This window comes from Ursus arctos, unplaced genomic scaffold, assembly GCF_023065955.2.
Source record: "Ursus arctos isolate Adak ecotype North America unplaced genomic scaffold, UrsArc2.0 scaffold_7, whole genome shotgun sequence".
Taxonomy (NCBI): Eukaryota; Metazoa; Chordata; class Mammalia; order Carnivora; family Ursidae; genus Ursus; species Ursus arctos.
Genome location: NW_026623089.1, coordinates 78,651,941 through 78,669,675, shown reverse-complemented (window position 1 = coordinate 78,669,675; position 17,735 = coordinate 78,651,941). Strand labels below are relative to the sequence as shown.

The 17,735-nt window shown below is 40.9% G+C and overlaps 1 protein-coding gene and 1 pseudogene across 9 annotated transcripts in view; both read left to right on the top strand.

The window, feature by feature from the left end:
• RNLS (renalase, FAD dependent amine oxidase) overlaps positions 1–17,735 on the top strand; it is a 253,614-nt gene that overhangs the window by 47,842 nt on the left and 188,037 nt on the right. The gene's annotated exons all lie outside the window — the stretch shown is intronic.
• LOC125282775 (40S ribosomal protein S24-like) lies at positions 113–16,304 on the top strand (annotated as a pseudogene).

Below are 17,735 nucleotides of genomic sequence, written 5' to 3'. Positions count from 1 at the left end.
TAAACCACTTAACATAAGCATAAAGACTGTCATAAACATTAATTAAGATTCTAATTGACAACATTCTTTTCTTTGTCCAAAGCTTATAAAGGGCTTTGGAAAATGATTTTAATAACCTGATTCTTTTAAAAAATCTCACTCGAGGGGTGCCTGGTTGTCTTAGTCAGTTAAGCATCTGCCTTTGGCTCAGGTCATGATCTCATGGTCCTGGGATCGAGCCCCACATCAGGCTCCCTGCTCAGCGGGCAGTCTGCTTTTCCCTCTCCCTATGTCCCTCCCCCTGCTCGTGCTCTCTCTCTCTCTCGCTCTCCCAAATAAATAAATAAATAAATAAAGTCTTTAAAAATAAATACATAAATAAATAAAGAAATAAAAATAAAGAAATAAAAATCTCACTCAAGTATGCCTTAAGCAGATTACTTCCTTTACTTCTAAGTAAGTAGAGATTGAGTTTGGGAGAAGCTGACAATTCTGTTGACCTTAGATTTGCCTCATCTTATTTCAGGAGTTATTCAGTACCCATTTTGGGGCGTGATAATAATTTTGTTTCTACCACTAAGAGCTGAGCTAACATTTTCCAAAGTTACCCTCTTCTTATTCAACTTAAAGACATTCAGTCTGAGAACAAATAAATTCTACACAAGAGCAAAAAGTAGTTATGTCATTCTCCTTGATATTTAGTCATGAGACTACTTTACACACCATTGGAAAACCATTAAAACTATTACCAGGTCATTGGAATGGGCATTTTAAAGGGAGTTTCTGGCAGAATAAAATGCCCACTGGAATGGGCATTTTAAAGGGAGTTTCTGGCCTGACTTAGCATGTACTGTTACACAAAAATCAATGAATGAATAAAGGTGGCAAAAATCCAGGAATGGTAGGAAATATGTGGCTATGATAGGAAAGATGTGGCTCAATTAAGCGGCGTTGCGATCTGTGAAGTGGCTTGAGGTGGTGACCCTCCTGCATTGCTAAAATCTAACTAGGAAGAAAAAAGAATTGCCTCCATAACTTGAATGTCCTTGCTCTGTCTTAGAAAGCTTCTATCTCTAAGTAGAATTGTAGTGTACCTGATCCAATGTGGGTTTTTCAAATATTCTGATAAATATAATTTGGGGTCAAATGAAGTAAGATAATGTATCCAAAAGATAAGTTTATAAATCATTTTTTTATACTTTCCTTTCTTTTCAGTACCCAAATATATCCTTCGGCCTTTGAGTTTCTCTTTGTTGCCCTAGTAATGCCTATTAACTTGCAGATTCCTTAATAAAGAAGGCTGCCTTCTGATGTATTTCTTGATGCCTCCATGTAATCATGACAACTGAAATCAGATGCTATTCTCCGTTCCTCCCCAGATGTAACGTGTTATTTCCTTCCCTTTAGCTGGGTCAGGCACTAGGACCCACGACTTTAGGAGCATTTATCAAGAAACATTTGCTCAGTTCAACTCCTATTAAATAATGCTTAATTCAGACGTCTTTGGTCTTACCATTAAACTTTTTTTTTTCCAGCAAATTCTCATCTGAAACGATTTATTAGAGAGTGAACCAACATGCATTTCTGGAAACTGTGTTATCACATTAGGCTTCTTGGATAACCCTGTTTTGGTGCCCCCTGTTTCCTGTGGACTCATCCATCTATTCCGTCATCAGCACGTTCTTATTATAAGAAAGCTTTCACTACACATGGCATTATATTCAGCCAGAACCAAGGCCGTATTTTGTGAGAAAACGAATACATTTTCAGTTATCCAAAGACTAAAGGATTATTATTATTTACGTGCAATCACGATGAGAATTATTAGAGGATTTACTTAAACAGGAAGAAAAGCAAGACCAAAGGAAAAAAATATGACACGCAAGAAGCGATAGTGAGCACAGTTTCATAAATGTATTTGTAAATGTAATTAACTGTCAAATGCAAACAAATCCCTACTTTTTCGTATTTTTTTAAACATTGAACCAAAATGCTAGACAACACCACGGAGATTACATAGGCATATGTTCAATGGGTGGTTAAATTTGTGGTACCAGAAAAAAATAACTAGATAAAATTACAGCTTCTAAACTGGCAGAGAGAGGAACACAGAATTTAGAAAATGTTAGTTCAATAAAAGTCAAGAAAAGAGAGCAAATGAACAAAGGACAGAGAAAACACAGGAGAAGATGGTAGAAGGTAGCTCAGTGTGTTGGTAGTTAACTTCGTGTCAACACATCAGTCCCACTGAGAAAGAATCATTCATTGCAGGTGCTCTGGTGTGTGCCAGGTCCGGCTCTGAGTTCTCTCTCCATAGCAGTTCATGGACTCCTAATGACAGCCCACGAACATGGGACAGTTATTACCCCCCTTCTGTAAACGAGGGTACTGAATACAGCGAGAGTAGGTCTCTTGCTGGAAGTCACACAGGTTAAAGGTTGGAGCCAGGATCTGATTCAGGTCATGGGCTCTTGAGCCTACTACTCTCCACCGGCATCACTGTTTAATTGGTAATGTTGCCTGGGAAACACGAGCTGCAGAATTGTATATCCAGTATGATGCCGCTTATTAAAACACAAAAACAGTAAAACAATACTGTAGGGTATATGCATATGTATATGTTAAGAGTATTGGGTAAACACATTCATCAGAATGACAGAACGATACTTACCAATTTCAGGCTAGTGGTTATCTTTGGAGAGAGAGAGAGAGAGAAGAAACAAACATATGATCTCAGAGGGCTTCAGCTGTATCTGTTATGTATTTGTTTTTAATACATGGGCTGTGGTGTACCTGGGTGGCTCAGTTGGTTAAGCATCCTGACTCTTGATTTCGGCCCAGGTCATGATCTCCAGGTCCTGGGATTGCGTCTCACGTCAGGCTCTGGGCTCAGCGGAGAGTCCGCTTCTCTCTCTGACCCCCCCCACCCCCACGCATTCTCCCCCCCCCCAAATAAATAAATCTTTAAAAAATAATATATGGTATGAAGCAAACATGGCAAAAATGTTACAATTTGTTATGGCTAGATGGCTAGATGATGATTCGTAAGTGTTTTCACAGTATTTTCTATTCTTTTGTATGTTTGGAATATTTCACAATTAACATACTTTCTCTTAAAGCAAAGAAACAGTTATAGGAAGGAGATTTTTCTCTCTTCTATACTCTAGGAAATTAGTCATTGAATTCTGAATTTTAAATTGTTCTTTTTGCATATTGCTCGTTGTGTAAGATACACTGCTACCCATCATTGTACATATACAGAACTGTAACAATGTTGCTGTTTGGGAGAGCGGTAACTAACAGGCTTTCCCTCCACCCAAATTCGGAACCAAATTGAGAAAGACAAAGGGGTCAGGCAGATGCAAATCGAACTATCACCATTTGCTACTTACAAGACATCTTGGAGAATGTGATGGGGTGTGTGGCCAAAGTGGGCTTTTACTACTGAACAGATCTATCCAGCCAAGCAGGCAGCCCTGGAGAATCATGGACCTTTGTGGGGGGGGCCTGCCCCTGTGAAATTTATGCCAGTGAGGAGCAAGAGCAGACGAGTTTTCCTGCAAGAGGGAGGAAGCAGCTGAGCTCTGTATACCCAGCTCCTCCCCAGGGCTGCTCTGGCCTAAATTCACGACTGTGGAGGACTGAGGCATGCAAGAGAGGCTGCAAGTTTCTAGAGAAAATTATCCTAGTCGAAGTCTGAAGAGTAAGGAAGAAATGTTTCTATAACCCTCCCCAGCCCACTCAGCCAAGAGTAAATCTGCCTTCTGTGGCTTCCAGACACTTGGAATACTAGGAATTTTGAGGACATGAGTCATTGATATCATTAATTCATAGCCTGATTAGTGCAGCTGGAAATATTCTCTCAATCCATCCAACCACAGCAGATATTCTTATCAACTAATTAATTTATGTATTTATTTTCATTCATGTATTCATTTATTATTTCATTTTCTGAGAGACTTTTCCTCAGTGCTCTCGGTTCTGGAAGCTTTCTCTGAACCAGTTGCTTTGTGAATCTGCCTCAGAGCTGCTGTTCTTCACCATCATTCATTCTTCACTCACTGCCTCAGGAAATGTCCCTTGTATGGAAAACAACCCAAGAAACTGTGAGGGCCCAGCTCCTAAATGTTCGTGTGTTTAGGCCTTTTTCCTCAGACCTTTAGTGTTCTGCCTGGGGGTGAGGCTGGATAGGGTTGTGGGGGTGGGAGAGTCTAAGGTCTGGTGCTGACATTCTACAGGCAGAGGAGGGGAGAAGGTCTCACTGGTGAGTATGTAGACTTTCCCTTGATCCTCTTGCACTAAGGAGAGCTACCAGTACCCAGATCCCCAAGCCTGTCTGACTCAGCACCTTCAGAGAGTGAGCTTTCAGCTCTCCACCATGATGGGGTCATGAAGTCTTCTGGTCATGAGGGGCAGAGGAGGAAATGGGGGGATCCCCAGAATCCAAGTACTCAACCACACCCTTGTTTTCTTTTCCATCCCTCCCTGCTTCCTTCCAAGGCACAGTTCCTGAATCTTCCTGGAATTTTGCCTCTCTGCTGGCTTCCCACGTCTTACCTGCTTCTCAAACTTAGAATTCAGGCTCTCTAGTGAGTCTGGGCGACTTCCCTGCGTCCATCTACTGAACGGCTTTCGAACTTTTCTTGCTGTGCCTCACCTACTGTTCTCTCAAATTTTCTTTGCCCTTTGGTGTTTGTTCTGTTTTTATGTGTATAATGTCATTTTAGTAGGAAATCATAAAGAAGCAGAAACACGGACGCTCAATTCTTTGTGTTTAATTGGAGCTTCCTCACTTCTTTATCATTTGGGCCAGGGTTCTCTGTGTCACTCTATTTTTGCATCTACTCTTTCCGGTGTGAGTTCTAAATTTGGTAGTTCAGGATTTGATGCATTTTGCTCAAGACGCAGTTGTTGCTCTTACTGTCTGGATCTTTTAAAAGTAATCAAGAGACTTACTCCACAGAATCTGTTTCTGATTTTCATTGGCAGTAGTTGAGGTGCTGGGGTCTGTTGCAAGATTATGAAGAGGAAGTAGATTTAATCGAGGGTAAAGGTAGAGCTTGGCTGGATCCACTTGCTCCTGGCTAAGCAACGTTCATTCACGCGGACCTCACATCATCCCCCAAATCTCAATTTGCCCCTGTGGGTTTGGGGCTTTGTGTGTATGTGTGTGTGTGTGTGTGTGTGTGTGTGTGTGTGTGTGTGTGTGTGAAGGTCCTACTGTGATTTCCTAAGTACCTGAGGAGAGCTGGACAGCTAATGCAGGACTGTACCATGACTGGGAGGGGTTCTGATCTCTCGTGTCTGCTCAGACTATGAGTCAATGCCGCAAGTGAGTGCAGAGACGTACTGGACCAGATCGCATCTTTACTGGTCTGCTTGTCCTTGCAGCGGCACGCTGGCCAATCAACAGAAAGTCATATCTTTTACCACCCACTTGACCTGAGTGATTCTTTTTTGTGGGTGAATACGTACTTGTAAGATCTTAATGACAAGCCTGAATGTCTAATTTAGTAAGATGTGGTGATCCAGAAGGCTGAGGATTACTTCTTTCACCACAGGATCCGTTTGAATACCAGTATGTGTGTGTGCGTGTGCGTGCATGTGTGTATGCACACGTATATATGGACGTGCATATATGCAGATGTGGGCATATGTGTATATATGTATAGAACAGCACACCTAAGCTATGATTACAGACTCGGGGAGTATTATTTGTAGGCACAGTTCTTGTTTACAAAATTAAATAAAATTAAAAATAAAAACAAGGCTCGCTAAAAACCTGTTTAGAGAAGATCCTCTTCCCTTGACACTGAAGGCCGTTCTGCATGGCTGTAGATTCAACCACCTGAACTGTTTCCTTACTGAGGCGTTCCACATGCAGTTATTAGGACGTCCCCAGGGCCTTTATAATTGTGAAGAACATGGATCGTCCTATGAAAGGAGGAGGTTTACAGGTTTCTTTATGCTCTGTAGAATGTATTTCATATGAGGACTGATCAACAGGATTTTATGTAGGATGAAAGAATTAATGATGATATGAAGTCTTTGGTTCAAATATGTCTTTCACGCACACACACACAACAACAACAACAATGCAGCATCATCTTTTGTTACTCAGATGACTTAGAAAAATCAAGTTTCTCCTTGCTGATGTTTCTTACCATTGGGTTTCTGAACTGGGAAAATAAACTGTAGTGTGATCTGTTTTCAGACTAGGGCGAGGGTTTTAGGACTTGAAGTACATTGAAAGGTTAGGTATAGTCAGTATTTGGCACAAGATTATCCAGAAAGCCAATAATGTACTGACAGAGTTGAAAACAGTCTAATCCAGTACTATCCAGTAGAACTTTCTGTGAAGATGGGAATATTTTATACCCCCTACTGTTGGATCTGGTAGGTGCTACAACATATGGCTGTTGAGCACTTCAAATATGTATAGTGTGATCGAGGAATGGAAAATTTGTTTGATTTTAATGAATTTAAATTTAAATTGCTAGCCTTTTCCTCCCTGGCTGCTTGAAGGTCACCCACCGCCATCATGAATGACACAGTAACTCTCCAGACCAGGAAGTTCATGACCAACCGATTACTTCAGTGGAAACAAATGGTCATTGATGTTCTTCATCCCAGAAAGGCAACAGTACTTAAGACAAAAATTCGGGAAAAACTAGCCAAAAGGTACAAGACCATACCAGAAGCCATCTTTGTATTTGGATTCAGAACCCATTTTGGTGGTGGCAAGACAACTGGCTTTGGCATGATTTAGGATTCCTGGATTATGCAAGGAAAAGTGAACCCAAACATAGATTGCAAGACATGGCCTATATGAGAAGAAAAGGACCTCAAGAAACAGCCAAAGGAATGCAAGAACAGAATGAAGAAAGTCAAGGGGACTGCAAAAGCCACTGTTGGTGCTGGCAACAAGTGAGCTAAAGGTTGACAACAAAAGGAGTAAGGATTCTGCAGTGACTTTATCTGTGGTGACAGTGCAGGTTTTTCAGGCGACAGTTGATTGATAAACTAAGAACTTAAAAAAAATTAATTTAAATACCTAATAGATAATAGAGTATTCTTTTACAATTGCCTGGAAATGTAGATAGCGGAATACAATTATGTTGAGTAGCAGGTCTATTTTGTAAAACAGAAAATTGCCAGTAGCTTGACCAGGGCACAGGTCATTTATTCACACACCGATTCAACAAATATTGTGTACTCACTAAGTACGTTACTTACTGTATTATGCAACCTGTTGAGGTCAGCAACTTTTCTATTGCTGAATTGGTCCCTAAATAAATGAAAACTTTGTAAGGCCACAGTGTCGATGTGAAGCTGACCAGTTAGGGGTAGAAGAGGATAGAAAGAAGAATATGGCCCAGAAAGCCATCAGGGACACTGCCCACAGCCAAGGACAGAGGACAGAAGCCAAGGGCCCTAAAGAATTGTTTATATTTAATCAGTTTGAAGAAATGATATATGGTCAAAAATTACCAGGAGATAGAGTTCAAGAAGCTAAAACAGAAACAAGGGCCAAAATCAAGTAGAAATTGTTTCAAGATTATCAGCGTGAATGGCACAACCCAGGAGACTGTCGTTCAACCAGGATACAATATTGTTCCAAACTACAGCTGAGTGACCATGAGCCCAGATGACATCCATCTCGCAAGCAGATGTCTGTTGACTGAGGTGTGAGCCCACCACTCACTCATTCCTGTACACGGTGTCCTGGCTCAACGGTAGGGGAGGACAGGGTGAATTTGTGATCTGAACAGTGACTCTGCTCTTTTGCCAGCCATTTTGAAACCACTCCGGTCCTGAGAGTCCCAGCTAGATTCTGCATTTCCATACAATATCTAGCAAGAACTTTTCTTGGCTTCTCTTTTAAACTGAGTCTGTGACCAAAAAACTACAATGACTCATGAGTCTGAGATTGTGGAATGTAACAAAAGGATCTTTCGTTTTGTTCTTTGTAATTTCTGAACTCAAAGGGAAGGATGGACTGTAGCCGAATGTTTCCAAGCTTGGAACCGAATATAAAGTGGCCCCTGACTACTAATAGAGACAAGAATTGGAAGAGGACAATAATAAAAATGTTACTATCTAGTCATTTTGCTTTAGAGGCTGAAACTGACATGGGAATAATTCCTTTCAGAAAAGTTGTCACTTACTTTCCCAACGTTCCTGTGAATATTCACATTTGTGGGATAGTAGACGGTAGTGTGTTCTCCTGCACTTGGCTAGGAATATAGACAACTGAATACAGTTATTTTCTGAACGGCACAGTGGGTCATGGGCAGAGCAGATCTGTAGCCAATCAACAGCAATGTTCAAAAAGATCGTTATGATTTAAGGTTCGAAATCCACCCTTTTAAGCTTCTTAAGAAAAAACATTCTTGTGAGAGTTCCTTCTCACATCTCTTGATGCCTGAGTGTATGTGAGGATTTCAGGGCTGTAAAGACAGAACAGGATTTTTGTGTCTCTAGAATTTCTCCTTCTTCCCTGGACAGCTGTTTCCATACATAGCTGTATCCTCATGCTGAGGAGGGTCCAGAGAAAGAAATGCTACTTCCCGTTACAGTCTCCGAGGCAGCACACCCAGCCCCTGCAGGCAGGTAGTTCTTGGAAGAAAAACCACTTTGGTATCTCCAGTTGGGAAGCCCATCTTCTCTTGTGCTCCCTAGAGGGAAGCAGGCCAGCTGCTTGCCACATTGACAAAATACTTAAAGATGGTTCTTTGCTCATCAGCCTCTTCTTTCTTATGTTAAATAAGCCACATTTTTTGTCTTTCTCTTTGGGGCTAATTTTCTTATCATTTTTTTTTATTCCTTAATCTCTTTGATCAGTCTTCTTCGGATTCCTTCCAAATCCTATAGATGTTTTCAGTTTGCAGACCTAAAACGGAAGCTAATCATTACCCTTACAAAGGCTGGTCCAGTGCTGAGCCTGACAGGGCAAGATTTCCCTCAATCATCAATGACATGCTGAGAAGACTCTTGTATAGAACTCGGGTTTTGAAAATTATAGCGTAGCATCCTTGGCTCGTGTTTAACCCTGTTTTTCAGGGGCACAGGGCTTTTTTTGCATCATGGATGCTCAACACCAGGCTGGCTAAGTCTTTCTTGGCTCCGGATGGTTTTCCTTAGAGAAAGCCTCCCTGCCGAATCTTCATTGTTGCATCTCTTTGCCATCTTCTACAACACCATTGCCATTCAGAATTTTATTCAGTCTTCCAGTTTCCCCACCCAGTTTGTGCAGAATGGAAGTTGTCCCCGTTCAGGCACTCGTTGGTTCCCTCCACATACGTTTATTGAACTCCCCTTTTTTTTCAGGCATTGCCTGTCCTGCCCACGCGCATTTTTAATGCATCGATAAATACTTTGGAACCACCCCTACAACCTCGTTGCAGCCCAAGGCAAGAGTGCATTGGCCTCCTTTTAGGGAAATGTAGTTAACGAAGTATAAAAAAGTTTTCGTTAGAACGAGAGACTTCAAAGACCACATTAGGGCGATGTTCTGGTGTCACAGCAGCCAGTGACCCGAGCCTGCCAGGGCTGGTCTGAGCATTTACGCCTGGGCAAAAGTGAAGCAACACTTACCATTTCTTGGGTAAGACCAATTAACAAGAGTTATGAGAGAAGTCACCCTCTCGCGTCCACTTACTAGCCAAAATCTGAATCTCCTTTTTTCACTTTCCATTCTGGTAACTGTGGGTGTTCCTAGGGTTTTTTTAGTTCTTGGTGTTCGTTTCTCTCTGTTCTTTCTTTTGGTAATAGGATCCTGTGCCACAATTTTAACTTTTTCTCTGTATTTATGTTTATATCTTCACTCTCCGAGCCTCAGTTCTATACCATTAACAATCTCAAACACCATTATCTGAAATGTGTTCTATCTCAAATTCAGTACATTTTATTCTCTCCCAAATCATTGGCCAGTTCTGATAGCTGCATTTCGTTTGCTGACATCCACATCCTTCACTTAAAACCTCCTTCATTTTTTTATTCTGCCCCTCTTTCCTTCTCTTCTTTCCTCACCTGCCTTGGTGTCCCCCCTTCATAATCCATATTAACCGTTATGGGCGGACTGAATTTCATCATATCCTGCTGCTCAAAAACTTCCCGTGGTTCCCTGTCATCTACAGGATGAAGCCCCAACATTTCAGGACATGCAAACCTGGGAACAAAACGGGGTCACAATATTAAACACCATTATTCCAGAGCCTTTCCTCTGTCACTGCTCCCAACTCCCTTCCGAACCATCCAATCAATTCCCTGAAAGGCAAACCTTTGAAAGTTAGGACAAGGAAAAAGAGTACCCGTGGTTAGGGTCTGAACCAGAAAAGGCTAATTCAAGGATAGGATGATTTGGACAGAAGAGATTTTAAGCACATTTCCCAGCAAGGCCTACAGAAGACAATGCACGTGGGCAGGAAATAAATAAGCTACCATAAGAGGGAGAACAAGAGTGATGGAGGAGGATGTGAAGCACAGATCTCTAGAGGCAAGAAAATAGTGAAAACCCCAGGGCTGCCTGGTAAGTTAGTATAAATGAGTGTTTACATTGAATCTTGGCTTCTGATGACTTGAATTCCTACAACTCTCTCAAGCTTGTTTTCAGTAGGCCTGTATTCAGGGGTCATAGTTCTGCTCAGGATTTAGAACTTTTTCTCTTGGTGGAAGCTTTTCTACACCTGTTCAGTAAGACATTTATTCACTGTGTGGATTGGCCCTGCTCAACGTGTGAGACCCAGAGAAAGGCACAGGAAGGCCACGCAGAGGACTGCCTGCTCTTTCACCACATCAGTAGTCGCTTTCCTGTCTTAGCTCATGCTCGGAAGCACATTCTTTTTTTTTTTTTTAAAGATTTTATTTATTTATTTGATGGAGAGAGAGACAGCCAGTGAGAGAGGGAACACAGGCAGGGGGAGTGGGAGAGGAAGAAGCAGGCTCCCAACGGAGGAGCCCGATGTGGGGCTTGATCCCGGAACTCTGGAATCACGCCCTGAGCTGAAGGCAGACGCTTAACAACTGAGCCACCCAGGCGCCCCTCGGAAGCACATTCTTATTGATGTAGACATTGTGGTGGCCCCTAGCTTGAGCCTAAGCCAGGCCCGCTACCCAAAATCACACATGTCTGGACATGTCTTGTTGGGCTGGTGCAACTGACCAGCTGGCAGATGGTTCATGGGAGAGACTTGTCAGAACTTCTGGAGAAAGAACGCTTTCACGGGTGGATGGACTTAGAGTTAGTCTAATAATACAGCTTTAGTGATTGTTGGGAGTGAACTATCTGGGAATATCACAGTGCCTATTGCTTTGTTTATCTACCAGCCATTCCCACTTGAAAGGCTAGGTGAATCCTGTGGAGATGAGGCAGGAGGGAACTTGAAAGAAAAGCAGAGAGCTCTGCACTACAGTCCTGGAGGCTTTCGGGGCAATACTGCTCTAGTGCTTGTGTGGAAGAACACAACACTGAATCAAAGAGTGTGGCATTCCCAGCCAACCATCCACTTTTCATGCAATGTACAGTGACTTCTGCATCTCATGAACTTCAGAGAGCCCAGAGCAGCTTGAGCTCTTCAGGGACTCTGGCTCATTAGCACGAAAGCACCAGGAGAAAGTGGTATCCATCCGAAACTGGCACGGTGCTTGGCAGAGGCAAGCAAGTGTCTAGCAAGTTATGGTGGCAAATCAGTGATCTCTTAGCCAGAGGCAGCTGATAAATACACTTAGACACTATCGAAGACCTCAGAGCCTGAGTTTCAGACATCATGGGGACATCATAGCCAAAGCAGAAGGGGGAGAACATTCGGCCCCATATAGTAGCTCACAGGGCTTGTTCAAGAGCACACATAAGATAAACCTTAGAGATCGTAAATATTTGTGAAGGGCTTTGCAGGGCGTCAGAGATAACTGTGTCTTAACAGGTAGGATCAGTAGGTAGCACACATGAATTCTTAAGTGTCTTGGGCTTAGAAGAAGGCTTTGTCCGGTTGTTGGATGGTTGGATGGTTTGTTAAGGAACTCTTGAAATGAACAATGATATTTGTAATTTTTTTTAAGGAGTGAGATAAGGTGTATTTTAGAAAAAGGTATGTATTTTTAGTTTTATTAAGTTTAAAGCAATGGTAACTGGGTCTCTGTAAGCATTGATCTCACATTCACTGCCTATAAAACGAGATATATATCCGTGAAATCCTTTTATACAATGCCTGGAACTTCAGTAGATGTTCCCTAAGTATTACTGTGCATACACTTCTAATCTTCCCCTTTCAACCAGAAAGATGTTTATAATTTAGGGGAGGATAGGGATAGAACATTTGCTAGGTTTGGACAAGAACAGAACTTCAAGCCTGAATATGCATCAGATTCAACTGTGGAGCTTTTTAAAAATAGAAATGCCTGGGAGGATCCCAGACCTTCTGAATCAGGATCTCTGGCTAGGGGACCCAGATACTTTTAAAATGTTCCTCAGATGATTCTGACGAGCAGCCAAGTTTATGAACCATTGATTGGAGGCTTGGAGAAAGTGCTGGTTTTCTGCTTTGTAAAAAACAAAGCCAAAGGATTATCTTTTCTTTCCTTGAGGATGCACCACGGTCAGATGGAAAAAGTATGGCTCTGGGGTCTAGTCCTGGACTCAGCTCTGCTAAGGGAGAAAGTCAGTTCTTTTCTCCCAGTTTCTCAGCAGCTTAATGGAGACTCTGATTCTTGCTGTCCAGAGCTGTGATGCAGTAAAGGCAATGAAGCGTCTTTACCATAGGAGCTGACTGTAGTAGACAGACAGTGACCATTACTTCTTCTCATGTGTCCTCTGCCCCTCTCTCTAGGTAAACAGTTACTCTTCAAAACAAGTGCTTTAGGTCCCTGCTTTCACATATAATGGGGGAGATGAACGACAAACCAATTATACCAATATTCATTCAATTACAATTTTGTCAGTGTCACAGAAGTTAATTACATATTATAAGGGTCTCTAAAAAGATTTTCTGACCTAACTACACACTATGTGAGCCTTCTGTTTTAGCTATATTTTTTTCTTCATATTGATATATTGAACTATTTTTTTCTCCAGTGTTACTGCAGGAAAGCTTATTGTAGGGAATAGAAATCCCTTATCCACAAGTATAAATGAACAAATGCGCACTATGTTTTGCCCTTGGTTATATTTACATATGTATGTTACTTCCTATTATGGATAAATATGTACACAATGCCAAGCTTTTTGAAAACCCTTTTTAATGTATTTTAATAAAGAGTCTAGATTTTAAATTTTATTTATGCTGTTGGGTTAAAGTCAAAAAGACTGGTTCTCATTATGGTCTAACTTGGCTGAAGTGACAATGAAGAAAAGTCCAGAGTCAGTTTTATTTGGCAACACTAGAAAGAGAAATCTCTCCTACCATGTTTTTAAAAACAACTTCAATTAAGTTTCATTTGGGATTAGGGTCTGTCTTAGTTACATACTTCAGAAAATAAAGATTTAGAACAGTCCTAGTGTCCTAACACCATTAGGCAGAACTGTAATCTGGTCATTGTTTCCCATTGTGTAAAAGTCAGTGTTCCTTTTCAAATGGCATGAGAATTCCCTCCCAAAATCTTCTGGCATTGGTGATCGAGCTTTGTTAGGTGGGAAAATCTTTATTCAGTTTTTCACTTTTCAAACATAACTCAGGCATTCAGACATCTGTGTCCATAACAAATCTAGAAGACATCTCTTTGCTGAGTGGTGCAGATGCCCATGCTGGCAGATTCTAGATTACCAGTAAAAAATATTTGAAGAAGAAAAGAATGGCTTGTGGAAATCACTTCTTAAATTTGTCAACTTGTATTATGTATGTATGTGTAAAACAAAAGGACATTTCACTCGGCTTATATTGTATACACATAAGATAAATATCAAAATGAACCTCTGAGATAACATCATAAAAATTAGCACATTTAAAGCATTTAAATTCTCAAAGCATTGCTAAAACATTAAGCCTTTTAGATAAGTTCTCAATTATATAGTATTATCCCCATTTTATAGCCAGTGTTATAGACATCCAAATCCGATATCGAATTTTGTTAATAAATGGTGCATCAAATATGTGTGTGGCAAAAAAAAAAGAACATTGATATATTTATTCTTTCCTTATTATGTAAAGTCTGTTTGTAATAAAAAGGAGTTCTGTACATAGGGCAATAGATTCATGCACAGTGAATTCATAATGATTTCCCAGATGTTCATATTTAACTAGCAACCATTATGAAAGGAGTAAGGCTTTCAAAGGTTATCTTCCTGATTAACAGCTTTCACCGTCCCTGGCTGGGTGATTTTATAGTCTGTCAGGGAAATTAACCATGTAGCCTCCAGATCATAGCCATCACAATAGAGACTGAATATAATTTCACACGTTTCCATCATAACTTGAAGTGAAAACCAGACATTACTTGATTTAACTTAATGATTTATGTACTGTCATAGATATATTGACTTACCCAAAATATGAAGGGAAATGAACAGTTTGTCAAAGTTGGCATATAGTTTTTAATACAAAATTATGGCCATCATCACAGATGAAACACACAGCCACAGGAGCACTCTCAAGGACTTCATGTCCCATGGTTAATTTTTCTTTTTTTCATAATGCCATTGAGTATGGCAGTGTATCAGATTTCATTTTCTAAGGAAAACATCTCTTTGAAACAAACTAACCCAGTAGGAAAGAGGGAACTACTAAATCTGAAAAATATCATTCCACTTTATAGGCAGACTAAAAATTATAGTGATTTTTCACCAGTCCCAACAATGCAGTGTTGCTCTGAATGCATGCACCTCCTTCAGCCTGAGTGGCTTATTATAATCAGACTAAATTCTCACACCATGTAAATCCATTATAGTTTATGACTTAAATCCATGAGAATTAAAATTGAGAGAGCCTTACCCAATCAAAATCAAATTTAATTATATGTTCACATTATAATCTAGAGAACAGAGGTTTTAGTTTAAAATCAGCCTCATCTCTTTGTTCTGAATGGAAAATAAAGAACCACTTTTTCTTTCTCAGTTGTGACATACTTGCCAAGACATATGAATCTCCCCTGTGCCTCTAATGGTCTACATTTAGACAGTCCGCAACCCAGCCATTCTCCCTTCTGTGCCCTCTAAGCCTCTGTATTGCTTTTCTGGGACTGTGTATGAGTGTACTAGGGCCGCCATAGCAGAAATTCCACAGACCGGGTGATTCAAACCACAGAAATTTCCTCTCTCACAGTTCTGGAGACTCCAAGTCCAAGGTCAAAGTATTGGTGGGTGCTCCTGAGGCCTCTCTCCTTGACTTGCAGACAGCTGCCTCCTTGCTGTGTCCTCACGTGGTCTTTTCTCCATGTGCATGCATCCCTGGTATCTCTCTGCAGGTCCAAATTTACTCTTCTTATAAGGACGTCTGTCCAGACTGGATTAGGGGCCCACCTCAACAGCCTCATTTTGCCTTAACTACCTTTTAAAGGCCCTGTCTCCAAATACAGTCATGTTCTGAGGGATTGAGGGTTAGGGCTTTATCTAATGAATCTGGGAGGGCACACTTCAGCCCCACAACACCCTGTTTATAGTGCTCCCACTCTCCCTTGCTTCTCCCCTTTTTTCCTGTTTCCTTGCCCCTTAACATTTATTGATCACTTATGTATATGCCCGGTACTGGGCTAGTTGCTGAAGATACAACCATGAACGAATGAATCGTAGCCCTTGTCCTCACAGATCCGGAGCAGAAAGCAAGGAAGTAGCTAATCATTTCAGAGAAGGAAGGTGTTCTGATCAGGGTGCACATGAGGCACTGTGACAGGACAGGACGAGACCACCAAACCTACCTCAGGGATTAAGGGCACCTGCACTGTAGGTGCAGCCTTTCCACTCAGTCTGGAAGGACCTGTAGCCATCAGCGAGGAGAAAAGAACTGAGAGAACATCCCACAAAGAAGCAACATCTACAAGAGCCCGTAGGTGGGAGAGATGCAGCACAGTTGGCCCCTGCAAATAACTCAGTAGAATCCAAGTGAAGCACTTGTAAGGGTCGAGACTGGGGCAGTCAGTAATGGAGAAATACTAAGTATTTAGTACTGCTTGGAAATTAACATAAAAATAAAGTCGTGATTGGAGAAGTAAGTCATATTAAATTCAAAATAGAAATGACAAACTTGGAAAAAAGCAATTGCAGCTCGTAATATAGAGAGTCGTACTACTCAATATAGAGAGTTTCCTCAATACAGAGAGTTGTACTTCTCAGTGTGAAAAGCCCAGTAATCTGGTACGAAAATAGGCAAAGAATAGAGAATTGAAAGAAAAAGAAATGGAGGTGGCTCCTACACATATGAAAAAAAGATACAAAATAAAACCGTACACTTTAACCTTTGGTATTGGCAAATATTTAAAAATTTGATAATATGGGGCACCTGGGTAGCTCAGTCCATTAAGCATCCAGCTCTTGATTTTGGCTCAGTCTTGATCTTGGGGTCCTGAGATTGAGCCCCAAGTTAGGCTCCACACTCAGCATGGAGTCTGCTTGAGATTCTCTCTCTCCCTCTGCCCCAACCCCCTCCCCCTCTCTATCTCAAATAAATAAATCTTTGAAAAAATTAAAAAGATAAACATTTGATAATAATATTGTGAAGGTAAATAGAAACAGATAACTTCCCTACATTGCTGGTGGGAGTGTCAATTATTACAATCTCGATAAAGGAAAATTTGGCAATATCCCTGAAAATTATCAGCACACATTCCCAACAATCCAGTTTCTGCAAAATAGCCACCCACGTGTGAAGTAGTGTTACTACAAGTTTTCATTGCGGCAGTAACCGCAATGGTGAAAGTTTACTACCTAATAATAAATGATACGCATTAAGTATTTTGAGGGAGGTGTCATGATACGTGCAACATATTTTGAAATTAATAAAAATATGAGGGATGGATAAAGCAAGTATATAATAAAATATTGTTTATAGAATCTAGCTGGTAAGCACATGAGTGTTAACTTCAACTGTTAAATTCAACTTTTGTTTATGTTTGCAAACTTTTATAATAATGTGTTCGAGAGAAAAGATGACTAGGAATCTTAAAATCTATCCATAGGAGAGTGGCTTATTTCACTGATGGCACATCTGTACCCTGGATCACTACAGCTGTTGTAAAAAGAGTAAGACAGTTGCTTGTGTATAGACAGGGAAGGCTCTCCAAGATACATTATGAAGTGAGAGAAGAAAAATGTCAGTAACTGTTTGTATACCAGCATTTGTTTCTAATACCTCCACAAGGATGTGTGTGTGTGTGTGTGTGTGTGTGTATATATGTATATATATATATATATGTATATATGTGTGTGTGTGTGTGTGTGTGTATATATATATATATAGGGAAACTTCATCTGGGGGATGGAGTGAAAAGGAGATCTGTTATTTGATATATTTTTGAGTTTTGAATCATGTGCATTTACTCTATTCAAAACCAGAGTTTAAAAACATAACAGTTATTGGGCCACTTTTGATGTCTTACTTTAATAATTGTCACCACCATTCTGCAAGGTAGGGTTATCACTGGCACCATGTGCTGAAGAGGAAGAGTTTCTGAGAAGCTCAATGACTGTTCACGGTCACACAACGAGCACATGAAAAAGGCAGAGGGGGACATAAGTCTGCCTGATTGCCAAACCTTTGCCCCCGACATCTGCTTAGTAGGATGGATAAGAGCCCTGCACTCCAAGCAGAGGAGACAGCGTAAGCGGAGGG